Source organism: Triturus cristatus, chromosome 2_1, assembly GCF_964204655.1.
Source record: "Triturus cristatus chromosome 2_1, aTriCri1.1, whole genome shotgun sequence".
Lineage (NCBI taxonomy): Eukaryota > Metazoa > Chordata > Amphibia > Caudata > Salamandridae > Triturus > Triturus cristatus.
The window spans coordinates 199,238,487-199,261,760 of NC_140581.1; positions in this window are offsets into that span (position 1 = coordinate 199,238,487).

Below are 23,274 nucleotides of genomic sequence, written 5' to 3' on the forward strand. Positions count from 1 at the left end.
GTCTCACGTTTCATTGTATTTAAGCCCCCGGGTGGGCCAGGTCACAGAAGCATGCCTAATTATGTGGCGGGGGCCCACACGGCCCCCCTGCAGCCCTGGGCACAGCCACCTCCCCAGGGTTTTGCGCAAAAGGTGTGGGGGGCCTCATGGCCCCCTAGTCCCTGGGACCGCCACCTCCCCGGTGCTCTGTTTTTTTAAAAATAAATAAATGTGTGAGGGGGCTCGAGCCCCCCCACATGCCCCAGGGACTACCACCTCCCTAGGGCACCAAATATTCAAATTTGGGGGTCCGTTGCGGACCCCAATCCCCGGGGATCACCACCTCCCGAGGGCTTTGCAAACATGGGGAGCGGGGCCGCGCGGCCCCCCTCTTGGAGCCCTTGATGGCCCTGTGGACCGCCACCCCCCAGGGCTGGCTCCTGCAATGTTCCGGGGTGTACACCCCTGGGACATTGCTGTTTGCTATGGCAGGGCGGGATGAGGATAACACGTTTCGACACAGTTGGCACTTCATCGACATAAATACTTTGTCATTACGGCGCAACAGTATTAATGAAAACAAACAAATGACTTTGTGCTCTATTTCCTGCTGAGCGTCCCATCATGTAACTCATTTGTGTAAATACAAATTGACATTTGCTTACATAAAAAATAAGCTGTGAAACACAAAATATAATGAAACAATATTCAAGGTCTCCGAGCAAGTTTATGGTTCTCAACAGTATTTTAGTTTTCTTAAGTAGTTCCATTGTATTTTCTGCAACTACATTACCCGTGTGTACCCCTGCGATCTCACATAGATTATCCTCCGATGTTAGAGAAAACTTGTGGCCAACTTCCTACATATTTCCGTGATTGGTCATTTGTGTTTTACCCTTCACCTTCTCAGGTAAGGGTTCTCTGTTCAGGCAGAAAAAAAGGGGAGGGAGGGAGTATGACACGTGTGATGCTGTTGAGGTGAGAGTACCTGTTGAGCATCTGATAATTGTGTGGTGGTGGGGATCAGGATAAAGTGGCCTAACTTGGTTGCTCTCCTGGTACCTTTGCCTAATGGTAAGGATTTTATCAACTCAATGTCGTGTCAACCACAGTAACAAGGTTACCAAAACCACTATTAAACATTATCTTAAGTCTTCTAGAGACCTAAATAAAGAGGTTCCACTGTGGTGTCACTCCTTCATGCCAATTAACTCCCTGTCTGTAGTGTCAGGTGATCCACATGGGTGTAGGTACCCAGGGATTTTATAAAAAGATAAATGAGTTATTATGAACTAGCTATCATTATTCCATTAATAAAGCATCAGAGGACATGCAATCACTTTTAAACTGTACTTAACCAGGAGGGGAAGATAAGTGCCATCATGTTCTCTAGTCATGTTGGAAACATTTCTTGCTCAGTGCCTGGACAGTGCAACCCAATTAATTCCAATGAAAAAAGCAATTGAAAATTATACTTGAGAAAAATGCTACAGGAGATAAGTGTATATACTAGGTGAACATACCTATAAATAAGAAAATGTATTGCAGCAAATAACTGGTAACCACCTGTGAGGTGGGGTTTGCGGTGTTATAAATTCCTTACTGATGTGAGTGTAATTCCTCATCATTATTCATTCTCTGTGGTGCCACTGCACCAGCTTGTAGAATGAACCCTGATTCTAGTCTACGTAAGGCAGTTACTATATTACCTCCTCTTCAGTGTTTAGGTACATTGTCGATGCCCCAAAATTTGGCTTTTGTCCAGTCAATCTGGTGTCTCTCTTTGAAATGTTTGGCTGTGCTGTACGTCAAGTCGTTTGTTATCATCGTCCAATATTCGATAATTTGCTTCTGTACAGGAAAAGTCATAAATATACCACATCCCACATGGACAAGTGATTACATAGACAACAAAATCTGTCTTGTAAGTTATGAATTTTGGTATCTGCCAAGTTTTATTAATCCTCCCTAAGGTGACTTCTTGGGTATTGTTACTGTGTCGGCACACCTTGTTGTCCCCACAGCATGTGAAACCCTTCACCTGTTGTAGCCAGTTAGGTTTTTTGGGTTTGAGGTAACTCTGTACCAACATGTCTTTCGAAGAAAGATTGCATTGATATGTGATGTTAGGTGTTGTACCCACTTTGTCCCTCAAGATATTGTCAGATACCCCATCTGTTTTTTAAGATTCATCTTAGCTTTCCAGCCACGTTGGTATATTTATTTATGAAGCAAATTGGTTCAATAGCTTCTTCAGGTTTGACTTTCGGGAAACGGAAGAGGGCATGTGCCCTATAAATACTGTCTGCCCTCCGGCTGGCTGTTTTCAAAGCTTTCCGTGGGTAGTCCGTCACTAGAAACCTATCAGTTATCAGTTTCCTTCTTCTTATGACAACTAGTTTCAGTGCTAAAGTTCCTTTTAGCTCTGAAAAATTCACTGAATGGTATGCTCCAGCGAAAATTGGGGGGGATGGCAGCTGGCTGTGTAGAATCGAGTTCCCTGCAATGGATTTTCTGAATAGTTTAGTTTGGAGAACCCCATCTGTAACTTTTATTCTAGTATCTAGGAAACCAATAGTTTGTTGGCTTTATTGTACAGTGAATCTAAGGTTAACAGCATTACAGTTCAACATAGAGACAAAAACGTTCAATTCCTTCTCATTGCCTTTCCCATACAAAGAAGATGTCATCTATGTGACCCCGAACTAAAAAACGCTCTTTTTATGTATCGGGTGGAATTCACCATCATCAAACCACGGATTAAATAGTGGCAATACGCGAACAGGACTAATAAGGAGTCCTAAAGTGAAAAATGCGGGACGATCAAAATTAACAATATATTTAGAAATTTTGATTAGAATCAATAAATATGAGATGACCATTACGTTATCCTTATGTCCCCACTTTAGAGAATAAAACGATAGACATTTGGTGTGTCATTATAAAGAAATATATATAACCTTGTGGATTGAAATCCAACTGAGTGCTTTTGCACTGGTAAGCTACTAAATGAATGAAGGAGTGAATGGTTGAATGGGTTATAACTGGAGCTGATTGAATTCTGTCGAATTAAGGTAGATCTCTACTGGGATGTTTAGAGCACTTATGGACCTTGTTGGTAATATGTAATATATTTGAGTTCCATGTAAATTTGTCATGGCTTTTATATATATATATATATATATATATATATATATATATATATATATATATATATATATATATATATATATATATATATATATATATATATATATATATTCATTGAAAAAACCATAGGTTTCAGGGGTGTTATAGTTAGCTGGACATTTCCCTCGTACAAAACCCTAGAAATTCCCCTGTTATAGTTAGTTCAGCTAACTATAACTTGCGCCCCTGCAATGCAAAGGTTTTTTAATGCCTATTCCTAACTATATTGTGCATGAAACCTATGGTTTTTTCAGTGAATTTCAAAGGTTTTTTAAATTCTAATTCCTATGTATAACTTATCTCTGAAGATATCATGAAAAGCATTATTTTTTAAAAGTAGGGTGCACATTAGTTTTGTGGAAAAGCATCTTTGTCATTGGTTAAGAAAAAACTGTTTCAACGTGGAGTACATATCATAGGATAAAATTTGCTCAGCTCAACCACACCTGCTACTTGCTTTTGGAAGGCACTGTTCGAACTTAAAACAATCGTCAACTTTTAACCTGCATGTGTCGTTAAATGTTCAAGAAAATGTTACAAAAAAATATCGAAAAGTTTTAAAAAATGTATGAATTTTTAAGCTGCACGAATTGTAGAATGTTCTAGAAAGTGTGTGGATAGAATATTTAAAAAAACGGTTCATATGGAAAATTAAAAAGAAACCAATAGAGAAGTTTTGAAACCTAAAATAATCAAGGAACTATTGTAATTTATTCTTTACATGTATTTATGTCTGCAGCAACAAAATTATAGACACAACAGCACTAGGAAGAGGAAGAAGCAGGGAGTGGGGGGAGTGGGGGAGATGGGCAGAATGGCACACATGCACAATTAAGTACAACACACATATAGACTAACAATGGCCAAAATGAAACACACCAACAAGGAGCACAAGTCACACAACCTGCCAACATCACACCACTGAATGAGCATAGAAGTTAAAACCACGCTGCATTCATACAGGATGTGTACAAAGGCCAGTCGTTGGTGTTGTGGGATGTCTGAGACCGTGGTCATCATGGATGAGATGCCCAGCATGGGGCACATGGTCGAGTTCACTGTGTGTTATGTTGCCAAATGGCTGCTCCTCCCTCCCATGAGCCCCCACACTTTTGTACGGTGAGCTGTTGTATCTCATGCACTCGTACGGCACGCCATTGTAATGCCTATTTGCACATGTCCTGCTACATTCCAACTACAACATCACAGTGCCGTTTGGAGGTGGTGCATGCCACTTTACAACATCGACTGCTGCTGCTCTTGTAACAAGCCACACCAGAACACAGAAACACACTTACCGCACTTCCTATACACGGACATGTCCGAGACACCCTGTTCCCCTTGCCGGATAGGCACACCCCTGCACTGACCTGTGAACAACAGGCCAGCACACGCCAGTTGTGCATGCAGGAGGATGCGTACGTAGCTACACATCCAGCCTCACTGCCAATGCTGAGGTGACAGCACACTGTGATGTTCCAGGGCTCGTGCCTATCATGCTAAGACAATGACCACAGGGACACACTTACTAAGATGTGGGTTTGGGGGGCATTGGCAGTCCTGGAGTTGTTGAGATGAGTCTTCTGGCCCTCATGGGTATCCCTGTATCATGCTCATTGACTCTATGGCACCTGTGGGTGTTCTGGTGTGGCTCTTGGCTGTGTTCCCTTTCATGGTGCAGGTAGTTGTCCTGCTTAACACCAGCAGAAAGCAGGTGTAAAATCCCCGGTGCTAACGTGTCTTATCGCCGGAATTTGTTTCGCATTGCAATTGGTGTGAAAGTTGTGATGTGATTTTTTTCGTGTGCACAACAATATACCAACTGAGCAGTGTATCTCGTCACTGTAAGTGCAGCCAATACCTCAGTGCAATACAATTCAGAATTTAAGTATTTAGAATAAATCGCAAAGGTGCGCCTCGTGTTTTTTGCACGGGAACGGCTACTCTCCATTTCATTATCAGCACTTTAACGGAAGTAAAGTTGATATAAATCTAACACACTATTCACAAGTTGGTGCAAACTGCAGATATCACCAGTATTCCAGCGATAAGTGCCCCAAAATTTAACACCATGGTGGACTCCATCAAGAACAAGAAAGAGTCACACAGCAGTTAAGAGAACAACCAAAAACATTATTAATTTTTTTTCAAACTTTATTTTTTATAATAATAAATATATAAACGATAAACTATTTTCAAACTTTATTTTTTTATTAACCCCTTCGATGCTCATGACCGAGCGGTTCCGTCATGAGCATCGGTTGGGCTGTGCTCATGACGGAACCGCTCCGTCATGAGCACAGCCCCTGGGGGAAGCGCTGGCGCTCCCCCCCTGGGGGCTCGATCTTCGCACCAATTGGGGGGTTGGCAGCGGAAGAGTTTCCGCTGCCACCCCCGAGCCCCCCCACGCTTCCTGATGACGTCAGCGCGCACAGCGCCGCGATCGTGGAGCAGGGATGCCCCACTAGACACGAGGGATGTGTTTTTCTTCATTTAGGAAGCGACCCCTTGGGCAAGGGTCGCTTCCTTGGGGGCATAATTTACAGTAAGACTTTGCTGCCCCCCCTGGGGGCAGATCGGTCGACTTTCGGTCTGTTTCTGAACCCAAGGGGGGGCAGAAAAGCCCACTAGACACCAGGGATGTCTTGTTCTTCATTTAGGAAGCGACCCCTTGGGCAAGGGTCGCTTCCTTGGGGGCATAATTTACAGTAAGACTTTTCTGCCCCCCTGGGGGCAGATCGGTCGACTTTCGGTCCGTTTCTGCCCCCAGGGGGGGGGGCAGAAAAGCCCACTAGACACCAGGAATGTCTTGTTCTTTCGACTTTCGGTCCGGGGGCAGAAAAGCCCACTAGACACCAGGGATGCATTTTTTGCATGAGGAAGCGACCCCTTGGGCAAGGGTCGCTTCCCTTGGGGCATAAATTATGGGAAGACTTTTCTGCCCCTCCTGGGGGCAGATCAGTCGTCTTTCTGTCCGTTTCTGCTCCCAGGGGGGGGCAGAAAAGCCCACTAGACACCAGGGATGTGTGTTTTTAGAAGTTAGGAAGTGACCCCTTGGGCAAGGGTCGCTTCCTTGGCGGCATAAATTATGGGAAGACTTTTCTGCCCCCCCTGGGGGCAGATCGGTCGTCTTTCGGTCCGTTTCTGCTCCCAGGGGGGGGCAGAAAAGCCCACTAGACACCAGGGATGTTTTTTTTTAGTAAAGGAAGCGGCCCCTTGGGCAAGGGTCGCTTCCTGGGGGCCCAAATATTTTTCAAGACTTTTCTGCCCCCCCCCCCCCCCTAGGGGCAGATCGGTTTTTTGTGTAGCAGTTTCTGGCCCGGGGGGGGGGCAGAAAAGCCCACTAGACACCAGGGAATTAGTGTAAATAAAAATGGAAGTGACCCCTTTGGCAAGTGTGGCTTCCAGGGTGCAATTTTTATAATATGTATTTGGCCCACCCGCCCCGCGACAGAGTAGCCTTTTTTTTCCTGCTGTTTTCTGCCCCACCTGGCACACAACCCGATTGACCATTTGGGTAGTAACATAGCATGTTATAATGTTTATTGTTATCTTTTTTGTGAATTGCAATATTAATGTTTCTTTTTTTACTTTTTTGTTCTAGGTGAAGGCTTTTGATCTTTTCAGTTTGCCGTGTTGTTACTGGTGGTTCTGCTGTTTGTGTAGTTTGGTAAGAGACTTTTTTTTGTCCAATGTAAATGTGTTTGATTTCTCTGCATGAATTTTTTTTGCAAATGGTGTAATAATAGCAGTATGTTTGTTTTTTGAGTGTCAAAAACGTTTTGCATTGGTGCTCGATGTGTATTTTGTTGTCTTGTGAGTAATTTGTTTTTTTTTCTTCTTTCTAGTTGGATATCGTTGGTTTTTGCTGTGTCACTGCAGAGTTGGTTTCTGGTGAGTGCAGCTGTCTCTTGTAATTGAATTGTATAGTTTTTGAGTACATTGATCTTTGTGATAAAGGTACACATTTCTTTACTTACTTGGTTTGCACATTGTTGGTTGTTGTTGAATTGTTTGTGCAGTCTTCTATCTTAGTAAGTATAATGGCTAGCCGCAGGATTACTGCTCAGCAGGTTGTTGGTTTGCTGTTTGAGTCTTCCTCTGACCATGGTTCAGAGTCTGACTCTGCATCTGAGGGAGAGGAGGCAGGGGACGACTCTGGCAGTGAGTTTTCTCTCCGTATGGAGTCATTGGATGATGAAGATACTCTTAGTGCGGATGAAGTGCCTGTGTTAGAGGAGGAGACTGATGTGCCGATAGTGCGGCAAGAGGCATCTGGGCTGCAGCCTGGGGCTGCAAGGCTTCCTGTTGGTGTAGTGCGGCAAGAGGCTTCTGGACTGCAGCCTGCAGCTGCAAGGCTTCCAGTTGGTGTAGTGCGGCAAGAGGCATCTGGGCTGCAGGCTGGGGCTGCAAGGCTTCCCTTTGAAAGTGATGACCTCTGGGTTGCCCCTGGCATGGTGCAGCCGGCATTGCCAGAGTTTACTGGTGTTCCAGGGTCTAGAGTGAATACTGAAAACTTTTTGGCGGTACATTTTTTTCAGTTGTTTATGGACGATGTGTTTTTGGCAGAGATTGTTGAGCAGACTAATTTGTATGCCGAACAGTTTTTGAGGGACAACAGTGCCAGTCTTAAGCCACACTCTAGAGCTACCCGGTGGACTCCCACAAATGTTGAAGAGATAAAGAAGTTCTTGGGTTTAACTTTTTTGATGGGCTTGCTAAGGAAGCCATCAATGTCTTCATATTGGTCTAGCAGTCCCTTGATGGCAACGTCTATTTTTCCGGCAGTCATGAGTCGTGACAGGTATTTGCTTCTGCTTCGGATGATGCATTTTGTTGATAATGGTTTAGCGTTGCCATGAGATCACCCTGAGTGTGACCGTCTTTTTAAGATTAGGCCTGTCCTTGATCACTTTGTTGATCGATTTTCTGAGATTTATGCCCCTGGGAAAGAAATTGCAGTGGATGAGTCTTTGGTGTTGTTCAAGGGCCGCTTGGTTTTTAGGCAATACATTCCTAGTAAGAGGGCACGCTATGGAATAAAGCTGTATATGCTGTGTGACAGTAGGACTGGATATGTCTCTAATTTCAGGGTGTACACCGGTAAGGAATCTAGGATTAACCTCCCTGGTTGTCCGTCCACTTTTGGAGTGACTGAGAAAATTGTTTGGGAACCTGGTAGAGGATTTTTTAACAAAGGCCACGATTTATATGTAGATAACTTCTACACTGGTGTGCGGTTGTTCAGGGAATTGGCCAAAGTGGACACTGTTGCTTGTGGCACAATCCGCTCTAACCGTAAAGGTTTCCCGAAAGAACTTGTTTGTCAAAAGCTTGTGCGGGGACAGTGCAGTGCATTGCGTTGCCAGGAGCTTCTTGCTGTGAAGTTTTCAGACAGGAGAGATGTCTACATGCTGACTACCATCCATGATGAAAGCACTGCACCTGTGACTGTTTGGGGTCAGGTCGCTGAAGCGCGCAAACCTGTGTGCATTTTAGACTATAATAGGCACATGGGTGGTGTTGACAGAGTAGATCAGAGGTTGGAACCTTACACTGCTCTTCGTAAGGCTTACATTTGGTACAAGAAGTTGGCTATCCATCTTTTCCACTTGGCAATGTTTAATGCTTTTGTTGTGTTCCAGGATTCTTGCCCTGAGTCAAAGATGACTTTTGCTAAGTTTCAGGAGTCTGTTATAGGCAGCCTTGTTGTAGTGGAACAGGCAAGAGTTCCTAGAGTTGGAGATGTTGCTAGATTGAAAGATCGCCACTTTCCAGATCACATTCCTCCCACACCCTCAAAAGATTTTCCCAGTAGGAGATGTAGAGTCTGTTGGCGAAGAGGTACGCGGAAGGAGAGTCGTATGTACTGCCCCGACTGCCCTTCTCAACCTGCACTGTGTGTCCCTGCTTGTTTTAGAGCGTACCACACGCGAAATAATTTTTGGGAGCATTCATGAGTGGTAAAGTGAACTGCCTGGTCTGTATTCTTTGGATAATTTGATTCTGTTTCAAGGTTGGTGTTAGTGCAATGTATTTAGTTGCTGATTTTGTGTTTGAAGATTTGTATCTATTTGCGATTTGTTTGTGTTTTTATTTTTTTCAAAAAAAATCCTAAATGTTATGGCGGTGTGTGTAGGCTTGCGCTTGGCTGTTGGTGTGTGTGGACTGGCACTTGGTTGGTGGTGTGCGTGGAATGGTGCTTGGCTGGCGGTGTGCGTGGACTGGCGGTGTGCATGGACTGGCGGTGTGCGTGGACTGGTGCGTGGCTGGTAAAGTGCGTGGACTGGAGCTTGGCTGGCGATGTGCGTGGAATGGTGCTTGGCTGGCGGTGTGTGTGGACTGGTACTTGGCTGGCGGTGAGCGTGGACTGGTGGTGTGTGCAGACTGGTGCTTGGCTGGTGGTGTCCGTGGACTGGAGCTTGGCTGGCGGTGTGCGTGGATTGGCGATTGGCTGCCGGTGTGCCTGGACTGGCGATTGGCTGGCGGTGTGCCTGGCCTGGTGCTTGGCTAGCGGTGTGCGTGGACTGGTGTTTGGATAGCGGTGTGCGTGGACTGGCGCTCTGCTAGCGGTGTGTGTGGACTGGTGCTCGGCTGGCTGTGTGTGAGTAGTGACTTTCTGCTGGTCACTACACACACTGCTAGCTGAGTACCACTCCACGCAATCCATCAGCCTGTGTAGTTGCTGTGTCTGGATTGTTAGCGTGTGAAAGTGATGGGCCCTTGAATGGCGCTGTGTGCTGGTGTGAGTTTTGTTATGTGATGGGCCCGCGGCTGGCGGTGTGAATGGTTTTGTATGTCTCACACGTATGAAAGGTGTATGAATGGCCTGTAAAGAGGTTGGTGCCTTGTCGTGGCTTTACAGCTCACGAGCTGTGAGTCAATGGTTCAGTTTCTCGCCCTTTCAATTATTACCAGTGCATTTCATTTTTGTGAAATCACTTGCTAATACAATTGTATCTACTGAACCATCACTCACCCTCGTGCCAAATCCAACCAGTATGTGTGTGTGCTTGAGGATTAGATGGCTGTGCAGTAATATTTGACTTTCTGAAGCAGGGTGTATCTTGTCCCTTTTTGGTGAATTTTGTAATGTGTTGCTTTTGTGCCTGGTGGTGCGAACGGTCTTGTTTGTATCACGTATGAAAGGTGTGTGAATGGCCTGTAAAGTGGTTGGTGCCGTGACGTGGCTTTACAGCTCACGAGCTGCGAGTCATTGGTTTGGTTTTTTGTGAATTTAATTATTGACAGTGCATTTCATTTTTGTGAAATCTCTTGTTAATAAAATTTAATACACTGAACCATGACTCGCCCTCGTGCCAAATCCAACCAGTATGTGTGTGTGTATGAGGAATAGATGGTTGTGCAGGAATCTTTGTCTTTAGTTTCTCTGCCAAGGTACACTTTCCATGTAAGAATAACCCACCAACTGTAGATATTGTCGAAAACCCATGGGAGTTCATGGTGATGTCTCTCTTGTGAATTCAAAAAGTTTTTTTATCCCCAATGTCCTGCAAACCTCAAAATGTCTGCCACATTTTCTTTGCAATATTATTCCAAAATTCTCACGCTGTAGGAACAATAGTTAATCTGGTTTTGCAAGGGGGGTCATTTTGGTTTTTGGTCCGGTGCTCAGCGGCCATCTAGGGAAACCTACCAAACCCACACATTTCTGAAAACTAGACACCCGGCGGCTTCCAGGGAGGTATGGCTTGCGTGGATCTCCCAACGTTTCCTTACCCAGAATCCCCTGCAAACCTCAATTTTAGCTGACAAAAACACTTTTTTCACACATTTTGGGGTGGGAAAACTGTGGCATCACCGGGCTCACACAAATTTACCACCACCCAGCGTTCCCAAAGGTCTCCCGGTAAAAATGGTGCCTCACTTGTGTGGGAGGCCCAAGTACCCGCGGCAGGCAAGGGCCCAAAACGTAATGAGGCAACATCAAAATGGCCTATCGCAAAACCACCTGGTTTTGCAAGGGGGGTCACTTGGGTTTTTGGCCCAGTGCTTGGCGGCCATCTAGGGAAACCTACCAAACCTATACATTTCTGAAAACTAGACACCCGGCGGCTTCCAGGGAGGTATGGCTTGTGTGGATACCCCAACGTTTTCTTACCCAGAATCCCCTGCAAACCTTAATTTTAGCTGAAAAAATCACTTTTTTCACACATTTTGGTGTGGGAAAGTTGTGGCATCACCGGGCTCAGACAAATTTACCACCACCCAGCATTCCCCCAGGTCTCCCGGTAAAAATGGTGCCTCACTTGTGTGGGAGGCCCAAGTACCCACGGCAGGCAAGGGCCCAAAACATAGTGAGGCGACATCAAAATGGCCTATCGCAAAACCACCTGGTTTTGCAAGGGGGGTCACTTTGGTTCTTGACCCGGTGCTCGGCGGCCATCCAGGGAAACCTACCAAACCCACACATTTCTGAAAACTAGACACCCGGCGGCTTCCAGGGAGGTATGGCTTGCATGGATCCCCCAACGTTTCCTTACCCAGAAACCCCTGCAAACCTCAATTTTAGCTGAAAAAATCACTTTTTTCACACATTTTGGTGTGGGAAAGTTGTGGCATCACCGGGGTCACACAAATTTACCACCACCCAGCGTTCCCCCAGGTCTCCCGGTAAAAATGGTGCCTCACTTGTGTGGGAGGCCCAAGTACCCGCGGCAGGCAAGGGCCCAAAACGTAGTGAGGCGACATCAAAATGGCCTATCGCAAAACCACCTGGTTTTGCAAGGGGGGTCACTTTGGTTTTAGACCCGGTGCTCGGCGGCCATCTAGGGAAACCTACCAAACCCACACATTTCTGTAAACTAGACACCCGGCGGCTTCCAGGGAGGTATGGCTTGCGTGGATCCCCCAACGTTTCCTTACCCAGAATCCCCTGCAAACCTCAGTTTTTGCTGAAAAAATCACTTTTTTCACTTATTTTGGGGTGGGAAAATTGTGGCATCACTGGGCTCACACATATTTACCACCACCCAGCGTTCCCAAAGGTCTCCCGGTAAAAATGGTGCCTCACTTGTGTGGGAGGCCCAAGTACCCGCGGCAGGCAAGGGCCAAGTTACAGGTGAAAATGTTGACTCAAAAGGCTGCTTTTTTCAACAAATTTTTAATTTTTCCTATATTTAACTGTTAGTTTCTATAAAGAAACCTTGATGGACCTACACAAATGACCCCTTGCTGAATTCAGAATTTTGTCTACTTTTCAAAACAGTATAGCTTTCCAGGATCCATTATTGCTTTTCTACCCATTTCTACCATTATCTGGAAGGAGGTTGAAAGCACAAAAAATAGCAAAAATAGGGTATGTCCAAGAAAAATGTCAAAACTATGTAAAAAATGTTGGATTTCTGACAAAAATCTGTCATTCCCTAAAAGCTGGAGAAATGGTGATTTCAGCCCCACAAACCCTTTTTTAATATCATTTGTAGAGAAAAACCCAGACGCTTTCATTTGCAGCCACTTTTCCCCATTTTTCACAAAAAAAACAAAATTTTGCTGTATTTTGACTAATTTCTGGGAACCCTCTAGGAGAATCCACAAACCCTGGGTAGCTTTAGAATCCCCATGATGTTGGAAGAAAAGAACGCAAATTTGGCGTGGATAGCTACTGTGGTCAAAAAGTTACAGGGGCCTAAGCGCGCACTACCCCAAATAGCCCAAAAAAGGCTTAGCACAGGAGGGGAAAAGGCCTAGCAGCGAAGGGGTTAACATAAATATAAACAATAAACTAATAAACAAAATATAACAACAATAATACAAAACAACAAGGCGGAACACTCCTGTGGGAACCACGGATGTCTACGACAGATCTGGAAAATCAACAATGTACCACAAGAAACAAATCACAGATATATAAAATGCATACAGCTAACAAAATTTTATAAGTTTAACTTACAAAAACTGTAAATGTTGTCGTTTTAAAATATTTACCGAATCTGGGGAATTTTTTTTGCAGAAGGCACCACGCCCACAACGTTTTTCTTCAGTGGTGAAGAAATGTTTAACTTTTTCCAAGGGGCAAACAAAGACCAATGCCACCTTCTTCGTTCGCAAGATTTGCCAAAGAGTTCTGTTACGAGGGGATCCTAACAAAAAATACTTGTGCGGCACAGCAAGTATGATGAAACACCTAAGGACACTTCATCCAAACAATTTTGCACGAGAAGAGTGCAAACAGATGAGAAACACTCCTGTTCTGTATCTGTAAAAAAGAATCACAAAAAATGTATATTAATAACTTTCAAATTTATACAATTCCATTACTGTACAAGCACATTTTATATAAAATCTGACTAAGAAACTATAGCCCTGAACCACAAGTGTGACGATGGTTAAAACACTACATGCATAGTGCATACTACTTTGAAGCAGCTCATGCCCTAAAGCCTACCTCACTAAAAGACTACATGCTAACTGACTAAATGATTACAGTACTATAAGGAGACACACTGGGTGAGTGACAGGGTGTTTGCTAGAAGTGTATGAATACTAACTAGGGAATTGAAGGTGTGAAAGACAACTGTGTAGGTGGTTAGAGGACCGCATGCATACTGAATAGGCATTTGAAGCAGTCCATGTGCTAAGGCCTGGCTCAGTGCATGAATACTTAGGCACTGACTGAATGATTAGAGTACTGCAAGTAGAGTGCCTTGGTGAATTTATAAGTGTTTGGGTTTTGGCACAGTGAATGAATTAGTACATGGTGCTGAATGGGTCACTAGAGGAGTGCCAAGGGAGTGACAAGTGCTGGACTGTATGGATACTGACTATGCAATTGAAAAGTGAGAAAGACAAGTGTCTAGGTGATTAGAAGACTGCATGCATAGTGCATAGGGGTTTGAAGCAGTCCATGTGCTAAGGCCTGGGTCAGTGTATGAATACTTAGGCACTGACTGAATGATTAGAGTACTGCAAAGATAGTATCTTGGTGCATTTATAAGTGTTTGGATTTTAACACAGTGAATGGATTAGTACATGGTGCTTAATGGGTCACTAGAGGACTGCAAAGGGAGTGACAGGGTATTTCCTGGAAGTGTATGGATACTGACTAGGGAATTGAAGGTGAGAAAGACAATTGTGTAGGTGGTTAGAGGACTGCATGCATAGTGGATAAGGGTTTGAAGCAGTCCATATACTAAGTCCTGGGTCACTGGATGAGTACTTAGGTACTGACTGAATGATTAGAGTACTGCAAGGAGAGTGCCTGGGTGAATTTATTAGGGTTTGGCACAGTGAATGGATTAGTACATGGTGCTGAATGGGTCACTAGAGGAGTGCAAATGGAGTGACAGGGTGTTTGCTAGAAGTGAACGGATACTGACTGGGGAATTGAAGGTGTGAAAGACAACTGTGTAGGTGCTTAGAGGACTGCATGCATAGTGGATAGGTGTTTGAAAAAGTCCATGTGCTAAGACCTGGCTCAGTGCATGAATACTTAGGCAGTGACTGAATCATTAGAGCACTGGAAAGAGAGTGTCTTGGTGAATTTATAAGTGTTTGGGTTTTGGCACAGTGAATGAATTAGTACATGCTGTTGAATGGCTCTCTAGAGGACTGCAAAGGAAGTGACAGGATGTTTCCTGGAAAGTGTATGGATAATGACTAGGGAATTGAGGGTGTGAAAGACAAGTGTATAGTATGTTAGAACAGTACATGCATACTGCATAGACATTTGAAGCAGTCTATTTGGTACCTAGAAACTGACTAAATCATCAGATTACTTCTAGGACAGTGCTTGGGTAAAACTTTTAAATTTTCAGTTCTGCCACAGTGAAGAGAATAGTACATGGTACTGCACCTTAGTGTCAAACCCTGACTCATTTTATCAATGCATAAGCAAAGACTAGCTTCTAATGCTACGAAAACTTGACAACATGAGAGGTTTTAAATTAGTTATCTGTCAGCAAATACACGATGTTACCAAATGCTTCTCTCACAGTGGTTCTCAAATGCACACAGACTCACAGTGTGATTCTAGACAAACAACACTATCCCTAGGAGTTTACCAAAACTCATTCACTACAGTGGAAGTGGTAAAGGAACTGCACACAATCTACATATTTCCCGAATACACTTTAATGTCAATGCCTGACTAATTTAATCAACGCATAAGCAAAGACTGGCTTCTAATGCTACTAAAACTTGACAACATGACAGCTTTTAAAACAGATATCTGTCAGTAAATACACGATGTTACCAAATGCTTCTCTCACAATCCTTACCCATATGCACACAGACTCACAGTGTGATTTTAGACAATCAACACTATCCTAGGACTTTACCAAAACTCATTCACTACTGTGGCAAGGGGTAAGGGGACTGCACACAATCTACATATTTAAGTACAGCACATCAGTGTCAAAGCATGACTCATTTAATCAACATATAAGCAAAGACTGGATTCGAATGCTACTAAAACTTCACAACATGACAGGTTTTTAAAAAGTTATCTGTAAGCAAATACATGATATCACCAAATGCTTCTCTCACACTAATCCCAAATACACACTAACTCACACTGTGATTCTAGACATGCACCACTATCCCTAGGAATTTTCCCAAACTCATTCACTACAGTGCAACTGGTAAGGGAACTGCACACAAGCTACATATTTCAGGACTGCACTTTTGTGTCAAAGCCTAACTCATTTAACCAACACATAAGCAAAGACTGGCTTCTAATGCTACTAAAACTTGACAACATCACAGGTTTCAAAAGAGTTATCTGTCAGCAAATACAAGATATTACTAAATGCTTCTCTCACAGTGGTTCCCAAATGCACAGAGACTCACTGTGTGATTCTAGACAAACAACACTATCCTTTGCACTATACCAAAACACATTTCTTCATCTAGAAGTAGTACTACATTTTAGTATAGAAACATAACATAACTCATTTCACAAATTCATAAACAATGACTGGTTTCTAATACTACCAAAATATAAAAACAGCACAGTTATCTATTTACAAACACATGAAAAACACAAATGCTTATCACAGAATGGTTTCTACATGCACACACATTGTAGAGAAAAAAAGTACTCCCTACACTTTAGCAGAAAAAATACATTAGTCTGATTAAAATCAAAATAGTCTACATACATCCCCTCACAATTAAATAACTCATCTTTCAAGTTCTTTTGTAGATTAAGAAGTATATAAATCACTCACCATATTTTCTTTTACAGAATCTCTGCACTGTGCACCTCTCAGCAAAAGCAAAGAATGGAAAAGTTTCCCTTTCATTTTCCACACATATACATGTAAACATCAAATCACAATCCTTCACACATAAACTCAAAAGCAATCACACATTTCTATTGGTTAAACATTTCAACCCGTTCCAACTGAAATACATTTCAACCCTTCCCCCAATCTGCCTTCTGCCTGATACCATAGAAACAGGTGATGGAACACTGCACTGAGCTTACAGGTCACAAGTTCAGCACACAATGTTCCTACACAAGACAGGAAGTGTGCTTGACTTTTCAACATATCACCTTATCATATATAATGTTCCTTACAATCTGTTTTTGTTAACCAATAACAATCATACCTTTAAAAAACAGAAATATACACCCTACCTTTCAGTGTAGAAAGTTGTCATACAACCAATGATTTCTTGTCGTTTTTCAAAAAACGTTGCCGTGGATCCGTGCACCCACCGCGAGAGAATCCGTGCATCCAACGCGATAGGATGCGCGCACCATGCGCGCATTTCCCCGATTTTTAAAAAAAATAAAGGGGGGCCCTAGGGGGTCCTTCTGGGACCCCCTAAGCACCTCTAGAGGGTCAGAGTATTTCCACTCTGCCCCCTTTTTATGTTTTACACACATATTCCCCTTGCATCTTCAGCCATGCTTCTACCGAGGCAGAAAATGGCTGCCAACAGTTCCTGGTTTCGAATGTAGAGAGACACTCGACAGCCAATTAGCATTCAGCGCGTGTTCGGGAGGGTGCGCGCTCGGTTCGGGGAGGGTGCGCTTACGGTGCGGGTACGGTCCGCGGATCCTCCACGGCCATAGATATCACTAACTTTTTTACCCTAATTTTCTTAGGAACTACTGAACAGATTCACACCATATATGCAAAAGGCACGAGTCCGAACTGAGGACTACCTCTTTGCCAAATTTGGTGCCATTCCGTTCAGCGGTTTGGGCTGTAGCTGCGACAACAGATCCTACGGGAAATTGCATGGGGAAAACGTGTTTTGGGACCCCCCTTTTTCTCGGCCCCCGCTTGACGGATCACCGCAAAACTTTCAGGGTAGGAGCGGAGCGGAGCTGGCCAAAAGTTTGGAAAATTTTGAGAGGATTCGTCAAACGACGCCAGACTTATTGGGAATAGAATGTTGTGGATTTCCTATGGAAAATAGGTCCTAACTATAACTACCGCCAGTAGGTAATATATATCTATCTATCTATCTATCTATCTATATATATATATATATATATATATATATATATATATATATATATATATATATATATATATATATATATATATATATATATATAGATACACATATATATATATATATATATATATATAGTTTCCACAGAGATGCTCCTTCCGACCGCTGGGGCCCCAAAGGGAGGTGGCACACACACCGGCGGAGCGCGCCGGTAAAGAATTCACCAAAAAAGATTCCAAGTAAAGTGCGCTCTCAGTGACAACAGCATCCACCAGATATGTTGGTTTTCCAAGGGTGTTTATTCACAACATGTTTTGGCTACAAAGAAGCTTTGATCATGTGAATATGTGTGCACAAATCAGGGCAAATAAAGCTACGAGCAAGGACATAGATATCAACATAGGACTAACAAAAGCTGAATATGGTCCAGACAAATGGCGGACATCTTGTAATGTCTATGATGCTTGTTAAGATATTGCATGAATATACAACCATAACAAAAAGTTCATTTGTAAAATACCAAATTGTGTTCTCCCATCACCCAATTATAGAAAACATATTTACCACAGTTATCAAATTCATCTGGTGTATGCGTACTCTGTATGTGACACAGTGACAATTATGCGTGATAATCACAAATAACGAAATCAGGTGTCCCTTGCAGGATTTCCTGTATACTACATATAGGGTAAGGTAATACGAATATATATATATCGGTATTGTCAATCCAATAGCAGTACTTGCAATGAAAATTCAATGTTTTTATGGTAATTATTATTCTCACCCAGTAATGTTTGATTAGAGCACTTGCTCAAATCTTTTCTGTTGGGATATCAGGGCTCGAGCATTTGCAACAAATAGAGAAACTGGGCTTGAATCCCGACAGCCTCGATCCCACTCAGTGGCAAGCATGAATTTTCATTGCAAGTACTGCTATTGGATTGACAATACCGATATATATATATTCACATTACCTTGCTAAACTGAGAGCATATTTTCTGTAAATTCACATTATCTTTCTGAGTAATGTGAGAATAAAGTCCGACATTCTCAGTAAAACATGTACATCCAGCAAGGGCAGAGACTGTCAGTTGATTCCTTTGTGTTCTACTGCAGCTTCCCAGAGTATTCTAAAGAACAACTTGAGCGCTAACAGTCCTACTTAAGACAAACGTATTGCACACCTGAAGCCATCTTGATTGGAATAAAGTGGTAACTCTTAAAACATTTAATTTAAAAAGGAATAAAATGAGGGGGTTCATTTTGCCATAGAAAGTATGATTAGTGCTGCAGAAAGAAAAATTAGGGCACATTTTGAGTGACTTCTCCAATCCTCTTCTATTTCATTAAAAAATTCTGACATGCAGACTGAAACATGCACTTTGAATACCAGCAGCAGACTTCCCTGGTGAGCAGTAGCTTTACTACAGTGATCTAATGAGCAACTAGAGTGCTAACATTCAGAATTTATGGCAAATGTGTGACACATCTGAATGTCTTCTTGATGGAACCAAAGTAAAAAACTGAAAGTATTTCCTACTGAGGAGACTGCAGTAAATGAGGAAATTAGGAAACTTCATAACAAATAAATCTCCCAAGATGGCCACCAGAGACAAAAGAGCCCAAATGTAGTCCAAATATCACCCAGATGTAGCCCAAATATAGCCCAATGACAGAATGTCCCAGAGTGTTCTAACGAGCAATTAGAGCGCTAACAGTCTTACTTATGACAATAGTATGGCACACCTGAAGCCATCTTGATTGGAATAAAGTGGTAACACTTGAAACATTTAATTTACAAAGGAACAAAATGAGGGGGTTCATTTTGCCATAGAATGTATGATTAGTGCTGCAGAAAGAAAAATTAGGGCACATTTTGACTTCTCAAATCATCTTCTATTTCATAAAAAAATTCTGACATGCAGACTGGAACAAGCACTTTGAATACCAGCAGCAGACTTCCCTGGTGAGCAGTAGCTTTACTACAGTGATCTAATGAGCAACTAGAGTGCTAACATTCAGAATTTATGGCAAATGTGTGACACATCTGAATGTCTCCTTGATGGAACCAAAGTAACAAACTGAAAGTAGTTCCTACTGAGGAGACTGCAGTAAATGAGGAAATTAGGAAACTTCATAACAAATAAATCTCCCAAGATGGCCACCAGAGACAAAAGAGCCCAAATGCAGCACAAATATCACCCAGATGTAGCCCACATGTAGCCCAATGACAGAAGTGTACAAAACACTTATTTTTTGTGTATTTGCAGTTTTATATAGTGCAGACTTGTCAGGTAGCACAGTGCTTTACATGAGCATTGGTTACATCACACAAGATCAAATTCATTTTGGTTGTAGACATGGGGAGATTAAGTGATTTGACCAGAATCACAGAATGTTGAGCTGAAGCAGAAACTCCAACCTGGTTCCCCAGTTGCAAAGTCAGCAGCTCTGGAAGTAACACCACATCCTCTCCCCTAAGTGCAACATTAAATCAAGTGGTCAACTGGATAAAAAACATAAAGATTACAAATAATTTAAAAGTTCTTTGTCGCTATTTGAAAACTCAGAAAATATGTCCTCATTTTAGTTTTTTAGAGCACTAACCAAAATTTTGACGCGAATAAGACCGTCTCATATATGTAATTTCTAAAGGAAATCCTCTATGTATTACAGTTTTGATTAAATCAAGATGACGTCAGGAGTTCCACACTTTTGTAATAAATATAGAATGTTAGCAATCTAGTTGTTCATTGGGATACTGTTGAGAGGCAGAGGTCAGGGGCACGGACTCTGAAAATTGAAGGCAGGTAGGAGAGTGCAGAGGCAACAATTTGACCGTACTGGGCAGGCAGGAAGGGCAGTGGCAGCACAACAGACTATGGAGGGCAGTGGAAAGGGGGGCAGGGGCAACAAACCAACAATACAGGACTGGCAAGAGAGGCTGTGGCAATGTAATAGACCACTGTGGGCAGAAGCAAGAGGCAGTGGTAGTACAACCGTACATGTCAACAGACCCGTTTCAGCCAGGAAACGTCCAATGTTTTTAAGCTCAAATGGCCTTTAGTTGATCTGTCTCCTGTCTACAATTTCCTCTTTTTCAATGTAACTCAAAGGGGAAAATCAATACCCCAGTTTTTTTTCAAAATCTCCCTTTTACCAAGTGCAAAATGTTCGCAAGTATGGTACATTAGATCATGGTAGGCAGGAGGAATTGGGGTAGGAACATGGACTCAGATAACAGAGGACAGGAGGGACATGGAGAGGTGCACCAAACTGACCCTACAGGGCAGGCATCAGGGCATGCGGGACGGGAGTGCAGCACAACAATCCATAGAAAGCAATAGGGAGGGGACAGGACCATGCACATGGACAGCAGAGAACAGAGTGGAAAGAGGCAATGGTAGCTAGCTGACCATAATGGACAGACAAGAGAGAAAGCTGCAGCATAACAGACCATAAAGGGCAGGAGGGACGGATCAGGGGCATTACAATGGAACAGACAAGCCAGGAGGGAGGGAATAGGGGTCTGCACATGGAAACAGAGGGCTGGGGGCAAGGGGGCAGGGCAGGAGCAGCAAGATGACCATGGAGGTCAGGCAGGATGGGCACTAGAGACAAGACACCTTGGAGAGCAACAGTGAGACTATGATGGCATACACACAGACCATGGAGGGAAGGTGGGAGGGGGTCAGGGGCAGCTAGCTGACCACACAGGGAAGGTGGGAGGGGCCATGGCAGCACAGAAGACCATGCATGGCAAGCAGGAGGGTTAGTGGCAGCACAATGGCTATGATGGGCAAGAAGGAGGGTGCAGGGCCATGCACAAAGGACCATGGAGGATAGAAGGGAGGGTCAGGACCTGGGCACACACAAGAGAGTTAAGGGAAAGGTGCCTCACAACAGACCGCGAGGGGCAGGCAGGAGGACCAGTAGCAGCACAACAGACCAGGGAAGGCAGAAGGGGGTGGCAGTAAAATGGACCATGGAGGACAGGAGGAAGGGGATAGGGGCATGGCATGTGGACAGGCAGGGTGGAGGTGGCAGGGACAGGTTACAGTCATCTGACAATGCTAGGCAGGTGGGAGGGGAGTGGCAGCTCAACTGAACACTCAGAGTAGATAGGAGTGGCAGGTCCATGGAACATGGTGGGCAAAAAGGATGGAGCAGGGGCATGCACAAAGACATCGGAGAGCAGGGGGAAGGAGAATAGGGGCAGCAAGCTAAGCACAGAGGCTAAGCAGGAGGTCAATGATGGGCCATAGAATTGGGCAATGGAGGGCAGGAGGAGTGGACTGGTACATCATGCTAAATGGAGGGCAGTGGCAGCACATCAGACCATGCATGGCAGGAGGGAGGAGGCTAGTCCATGGATTCAGACAACAGAGGATAGGGAGGAGGTGGATGGGGCATCAAGCTAACTGTTCAGAGAAGGTGGGTATTAGGAACTTTATTGTTTTTAAAATGTGTGTTTGTGGGAACTACTTAAAATATGAACAAGTATGCAGCATAATCTCACTTTTATTCAGGAAGAAGAGGACGTTTGTGACTGTGACTCCGGGCTCACTTGGCAGAAACATGCCCTGACCCTCCACCCCCCATCGCAAAATGTAATGCCCGTGAAAAGGGTAGGTGGACGCAGTGTTATATAGAACATAGTCCTGAGAGCACGATTGAAAATGAAAACTAGATATAGTATATGGTATAAACTATGCACCAAAAAGTGTGATATAAGATGAACCGGGGCGTGTAATATAATATGCAATACATTGTGCGCAATGACAGATTCATTGGAGAGCGCGAGATAGCACAGGCACTAGCACGTGCTATGTGATATGCGCCTTGGAGTGTAATATGCACAGGGCAGTGTTGTGTAACCTAACTAGTCTCTAAAGTTGTAATATAAAATATGTGCTGGGGAGTGTAACGTTGCATATGCACTGTGACAAAGATATGGATCCCAGATTGTAATATGTATGGCATAGCGCTGTGCGTTATATCAGAGGCATCGAGGAAGGCACGTTAGATGGGGCAATATAACCCGTGCGAAGGCAAGTGTGGCATGACATATTCACGGGGTGGTGTTACAGTGCACATGGGCTAGAGAGTGTCATAGCATACTCACTAGCTGGTGGAATACAACACAGAGGTGTGTGGCACTCGGCGGGCACTGGTGGGTGTAACACAGCATTGGGCTCAGCCAGGAGCATGCTGTGACTCTCAAGTGAGGTTCGTCTCCTTTCCAGAGAGTAAAATAAAAAGTATTACACATCCGGCGGTGGATGTGTGTTTTATTAACCGTGAGAGGGGTTTCTTGCATAGTTTGGTCAAATTTTTGTCGGATCCCCATTGAATGGCTTGGTGTGCGTGTGTATTAAATGTGCCCGTCAATAGCTACCCATGTTTGTATACATAAACGACAAGGGTGTCTACTTGGAGAGTACCCACCGGCGGGGGCGCCGGGATTAGGCACGGTAGGGCGTCAGACACGTCAGAGCCTCACTTGCGGTGTAAATACATTCCACGTGGATTCATTGTATGCATAGTCGCCTTTTAATGAATATCACGCAAATCGTCATGGTGATAGGTACATACAGTTTGTCCAGCATGTCCTAGGTGTTTCTATAAATATATTTTAAAAGAAAATAATAAAAAACAAAGGCCCCGGGGGAT